This window comes from Emydura macquarii, unplaced genomic scaffold (genome assembly GCF_026122565.2).
Source record: "Emydura macquarii macquarii isolate MOO-44397 ecotype Brisbane River unplaced genomic scaffold, CSIRO-AGI_Emac_v2 contig_1253, whole genome shotgun sequence".
Lineage (NCBI taxonomy): Eukaryota > Metazoa > Chordata > Testudines > Chelidae > Emydura > Emydura macquarii.
The window spans coordinates 46,956,624-46,962,949 of record NW_027131390.1 but is presented as its reverse complement, the minus strand read 5'-3'; the positions used below and the strand labels follow the sequence as shown (position 1 = coordinate 46,962,949).

Here is a 6,326-nt window from a genome sequence, read left to right as displayed (position 1 = left end):
CCGAGTTTTGTGGTTCTTTGGAGTGAAGGGCTGTAAATATAAATGTAAGTTATTAATTCCTATATTATAATTGAGGGCATTAGGGCCAGATCCTACAAGCACTGCAGGCCATGAACTCACACTTAATTCAGTAGGGGTACTGTTCTTGAGGCAGCTGAAGAACTGGGCCCTTAAAAACTTTGGGCCCTTGTTTGTTGCAATGTGTAGCTCTCATAGTGGTCATTTTGCAGGAGAAATTACTGTATATATTTCCCTTTGCCCCCTTTAATTATTATCCCCACTGCTATGTCTCTTTGAGGCTGCTGCTGTTGCTGCTATCTGATGATTGATTATTATATATTTGGACTGTGATAGGGCCTAGCAGCCCCAGTCATGGACGAGAACCCCATTGTGCTAGATACTGTACAAACAGAACAAAAAGACAGTCCCTGACCCAGGAAACTTACAGTTGAGATCCATTTTTCAGTGGATGACCAACAGAATAAATTAGATGGAGTTCTAACGTAACTGAGGGCAGGAAATCTAGACCAAAGAACTTGATGAGAGCCTGTGACCCTCCCAGAAAAGTGGTACGATACAGTTTTGGTCTAATTTTCCCCCTATTTACACTAGACAACCCTGTTGAAATTAGTGTGGTTACACAAGGGTATTTTGTGAGGTCAACAAAGATTATTTATGAACTTCATTTGCAATGATAGGCAGAGGGCAACAGGAGGTACATCAGCTCCAGAATGATCAGGGCTTTATTCCCTGCAGCCTAACCAGGGGCAGCTGGGGCCAATTAAGGATCAGCCAGGTGATCCATAAAAGGGCTTCCCAATCTCCCCCTCCCCCCCCCCCCCCAACACCCAGAGCACAAGCTGGAGGAAGCAGAAGTGTTGTGCTGAGTGAAGTGAACTGAACCCCACCCCACCCCCAAAGGAGGTTCTGAGCCCAGCAAGGGGCAGCAAAGACAGAGGGCCTGAGAGGCCAGAAGGATTGAGGGGGGAAAGTAGCCCAGGGGAAGAGGCTGCAGCTCCAAAATACAGAACCAGCAGTCTACAGCTGCTGTTCATAGGGCCCCTGGGCTGGGACCTGGAAGAGCGGGTGGGCCTGGGTCCCTCCCCCCAGGGAAGATGGGATGATGGGCAACTTCCTGGCCCACTATGGGAGCAAAGCACAAGACCCACTAGAGGGAAGCCAGTCGTATACCACACATTGAATAAGGGTCCCATCAAATTAAGCACTGTGATACAAGAGAGCCTCAGCGCCCAGTGGTGTCTCAATCTCCCTGATTCCATTGACTGGAAGGCTGCTTGGCTTGACCTGATTTTGAGGATTTCTGTAGGAATACTACCTCATAAAGAGCCAGACCTTCTCCTCCCTTTGTAAATCCCAGCGGGAGGGGAACCTCCTAGCAGAGATCACTCCACATCACCCTGTGAGACATGTAGGGCTTGTCTCGTTGCGGAAAAGGCTGTGGTGCTCCCACCCTCAGTCCAGAGTCCATACTCCTGCCCCTTCCCAGCTCCCTGACACCTTGGTTCCACTGGAGACCTGCTACCACAGACTCCACCTGGCATCATGGGAGCAGAAATAATGCAGCTTGAGGCTTCGTTAACTATTTCTAGGCATCTTGCAACACCAGAGGGGGAGACCACGGGCATCACCCTGGTTTCACGCATGCCCAAACACACGTGTGCACACATTCATTCCCTATCCCATCACCAACGACCCCAGATCCCATGATGATGCCAGGATACAAGAGAGGGGACACGGCGCTGTGGAGTGAAGGGCATGTGGGAGCAGGGCCCAAGCATAATTTTTTGGGGCTCAGTACAAACTTGTAACATGGGCCCCCTCCCACTCACATCCCACAATCCCTCAGCCCATACATGCAATCTCATGAGCCATGAAAAAATTTTGCCTCCTGGGCCTGGGCCTCTGGGCCCCGGTAAAGTGTATCCCTTCCCCCCCCCCATGTGGGGGCCCTGCGTGGGAGTACCACACACAGAAGGTCCTCCCTCTGTGGATCTCAGGGACCTGAGTAATTGTGCTATTTACTCTTAAATTACTTAAATAACTTTATCCTTTCTCTGCCTGTGATCTAAAGAGAGCCTGAGATATCCTGCCAAGACAAAATAAAAACCCCCAGTAATATCCAGGCGACCTGTGAATCCATACATAGTAGCACACACAAATAGGTAAGAGGACACTACTTATGTTTCCTATCTGATGTTAGTTCATCCTCTCTGCAACCCTGCGAGCTACATCAGGGCAGTTACCCAAGTCGGGCCCTGGGAAAGTGGTATGTAAATACCAGTCTTGGAAGATGAATGCATTGAGGATGGGTCTGTGAGCAATCGGTGCGGAAAGGCTCAGACATTAATCACACAATGAACAATTAGACCAGCTCTGCCTCTCAGTTGGGGACGTGGGCTGCTAAAGTCTCCAGAGTTGTGGCTATTAGATATTCTGGGAGGGATGTTGTGTCCCAATGTGGAGCTATAAAAAGCATGTTTTGCTATGATGATGATTATTGTAATGGCCAGAAACCTTGATGCCATAAGGATTGGGGCCTCATTGTGTTAGCTGCTGCATACAGATGCATATGAAAATGTGGTCTCTGCCCCAAATTGCTTACAGTGTAACGCATGAACACACAACGTACAATCTCTTGAAATTCAAGCAGGGTCATCCTGCCAGCTAGTGCTTTACCTTCAGGTTCTAGCACCATTATTTAACATGAATTCGTTATTTTTTCCTGTGCCCCAGTTTTCTGGGGGAGTTTCGCATTGTTCTTTCCTGAAAATATCTGCTTCTTGGTGATCACTGTTATGTGTAGTCTGAAAAGATGTTTTTCACAACCAACAGCTTGCCCCTGGGTCTCTAAGGTGCAAATGCTTCCACGCTTGTGTTACTGTGCTTGCGGGAGGAGCCCCGTCTACATCAGGGATCAAAGTTCATCATGTGAGTCTTCAGGGTCTAAAAGTGGCATGGAGTCCTCTGAAGCCCCCTTTTCGGGGTGAATGACCCAGAGAGACCTTGCACAGGCCAAGGGCTCCATCTGCACGGGAGTATGGCTGTGGGTGAGCTGGAAATGGATGCTGCAAAAAAATAGCCCAGCAAAGTAGCCAGGAGGGCTCTAGCAATCTGCCAGACTTGCACATATAGGGTGGAAGATGACTGAGGATGGGCTCGCTAATATGTGAGAATTTTTGTGATATGGGAGTAGACTCTGGAATGGGATATAATGTCCAATGCAACACCACTCTGCTAATTAGTACACTAACAGATCCGTGACCTGCCTGTGTGTTCACTCTAAGAGGATCTGAGTAGCATCAAAGAATGTTTCCATAAATGTGTGGTCGAGGAGCAGTAACGTGTGACCCGGTTCGGAGCCTCTTTTCTGCGGAAGCTCCTTTATCCAGGATGACCTGATATGGAGTGTGTAATATTTTACCTGATACTGACAACTGAGACACTTGCTTGTTCCACTTGCGGGGTAATGTTGTCCTTGCTATGGGCTTTTTAAAGACAAAATGTCAGGATAAAGCAATAAAGAATGATGACTTTTACCTATCTGTAATGTAATAGTTTGGGTGACGCTGTGGTATTCATTACACTAAAGAACTTTTAGACATATTCATTTCTAATGATCTTTGCCAAAGAATTTTATCTCCCTGTTTTACGGGTATGTTCGTTATTTACTCAGAGGAACTTGTAAATATATTAACTTATGTCCCTCACTGTAAGACACAAGTGATCTCAGTGCGGTGTAGGCTTCATGCTGGTAAATTTCACTCAGCTAGTTCAGTGGCTCTCTGAACCATGTGAAGTAGTGGGGTTAGTTAGAATTTTCCTCCAGTAACTCTTATAACAACTAGACTCAAGATGGTGAACTCTGCATTACTCCGAGGAACAAACAATCACTTTGGGGCAAGACTTTTTGTTCTGTTTGTCCAGGGCTTAGTTCAGTGGGGCCCTGATCCCAGCTACCACTGTACAAATAAAAATAGCAATTAATAGCTTCATGCTGAATTTCACACAGAAGGCTCCCTTTTTACAGTTTAAAACACCCCCGCACTTCTATGACAGATGTAATTTTGGGCACAAGCAAAGCAATCGTGCTTTTGCTCCTCTTTTCACAAAGCGCTGGTCCCATGGAAACAGCTTGCGTTGTTTTGTTGGTTTGTTTCTCTGGGCCTTGAAGGCACATGTGGATTGAAAGGTTCAAAATGTAGAACGCTGCTTGCTTAGGAGGGGTCCCACTTTCTCTTTTCTTTGAGCCACTGTGGCACTCCCAACCTGGGAGCCAAAAGCTTGATAGGGAAGAGAGAGAGAAAAGTTTAGGAAAATAGATTGATTTTGCACATAAGAGGGAGAGCATGTTCCATTCTATTTAGTTATCTGTCTTTTCCATTTAGAAACTACAGGGCTGAATCTTACTCCATAAATACAGACTAACCCATGCTCACAGGAAGCTTATCACTGAAGGGCCAATGTGTTTGCCGCCTCACCTGCACTAGAGGGAAGAGTAAATGAATGGCCACCCCCCCTGAGTACCTGCACATCTGTAATTTGACTGCAGAATGCTGGGGAGCGCAATTGAGAGATCAGGCCCGTGGTGCCAGTCATGCCCCAGAGGGGGTAAATGGTGGTGTGGTGAACTCGCAGTACAAGTCAGCTTCCTCCACTCCCCACCTCCCCCACATAGATGTTTGTTCAGTTGTGAATTGCACCAGTTCACAGGATCCCCAGGCCTTGTCTGCAAAGGGATTTGCCCTGATTCTAGCAATCAGTGGTCAGCCCCAGGGTGGCTGTACCAGGGCAAAACCCACAAATAAAAAAAAATCATGATTTCCACCAGAAGAAGCTCTGTCCTGTTTGAAATTGACTGGGAGAGGGGCTGTTTGTGGGGACTGGGGGAAAGTTCCCATGTAGACAAGTGCTCTGTGGTTGCAGATATCCAGAGAAAACTAATAAATCATCTTTAGCTATAATGCAACATCCTCAGACCCAAAGAAAAGCTAACGCAAGTCACAGCTATGTCATGAACACAGCTTGACTTGAACCAAGATTGATGTAATGTTTGTCAAACTGCGTGCTTTTCATAGCTCTGCTGAAGACAAACATAGTAACAAAGCAAAGGGGGGGGGAGGCAAGGAACCAATAGCTAACGGCAGATGGCTCCTTTCTCAGCTCTTATTTTCATTAGCATTTATTATCTTGGGCCTAAAGATGCTTGTAAGCCTGAGGATTTGGGCAGTTAACTTAATAAGTTTGCTGTAAAAACAAAAAGGGGCAACTCCAATTGGGTGTAACATGGTCCATTGAGTTCAGTGGATTTACAGCCACTTCAACCAAGCACGACTTTGATGCTGCATGCTTGCTAACTCATTGAAAGATAGGGCATTCGCTGCTTCTCCTTTATGCATGTAACTTTTTACTAACTTTTTTTTTGGCCATGACTTATGTTTGGTGCTTCTGCACACTGTGCATGTGTGAAGCATTGCCTCCCAAAAGAACAGGATGACCTGGAAGGAGACACTGCCGCAATGACAAACGTGTTTTGGGCATGAGATCTCCCTTATAAATTCAGACAGACAGTAAATATTTAACAAGAGGAGAGGAAAACAGGGTACACTGTTGAAGAATCAGGCAGTTGCTGAAGGTGGTATTGTGAATTGTGGGCTGTTTATTTAGTAGCCTCATCTTCCTACGTTCTATTTTTAAAAACATATTGGGCCAAAATATCTTGAAAGGTGAACTCTTTTTTTTTTTTTTTTTTTTTTTTGGAGGGGGTGGGGGGACTCCTAAGCCATTTATCTGAGCTCCTAAAGCACTTCTTTGGCAGAACGTAGAGGCAGATAAATAACTACGTTCTGGAACAAAACTTTATAATCAGAGCTGTTTTAAACTATCGTCATCACCCAACATCTACAGCAACAGTCAAGAGGCAGCTGCATTAATTGCTTTAAGAGTTGGTGACATCATAAACTGGTAAAGGAGATACCTAAGGGCCTGGACTCAGGACTCGGCAGGTAAAATGCCTTATATCATCTTTCAATTATATTTGTTCTTATTACACATTACACACTTGACATAGCCCGGATAAGAAGAGCAAATTTCCACACTCCTCTGCTGATGGCAGATTTTGGACATGTTGAAGTGGGATTTGATGTCCAGGTTTTCATAGTTCAGACAGCTGGAAAAGCCTGGGCAAAGAGGTGGCCAGGTCCTGCTAAACGTAGTTCTGATGGGACCAAATTCCGAAGCATAGTCCTATTATGCAGAATAGCCCATTTGCAGCTTTATTTATTAAGGCCACGTGTGTAACCTGCTCG

At 45.9% G+C, this 6,326-nt stretch overlaps 1 long non-coding RNA gene across 1 annotated transcript; it reads left to right on the top strand.

Moving 5' to 3' along the window:
* The first annotated feature begins 859 nt into the window (after positions 1 to 859).
* LOC137154073 (uncharacterized) lies at positions 860 to 3,911 on the top strand. Its single transcript, XR_010920058.1, has 2 exons — positions 860 to 924; positions 2,854 to 3,911. It is a non-coding gene; the product is annotated as an uncharacterized lncRNA (long non-coding RNA).
* The last annotated feature ends 2,415 nt before the right edge of the window (positions 3,912 to 6,326 follow it).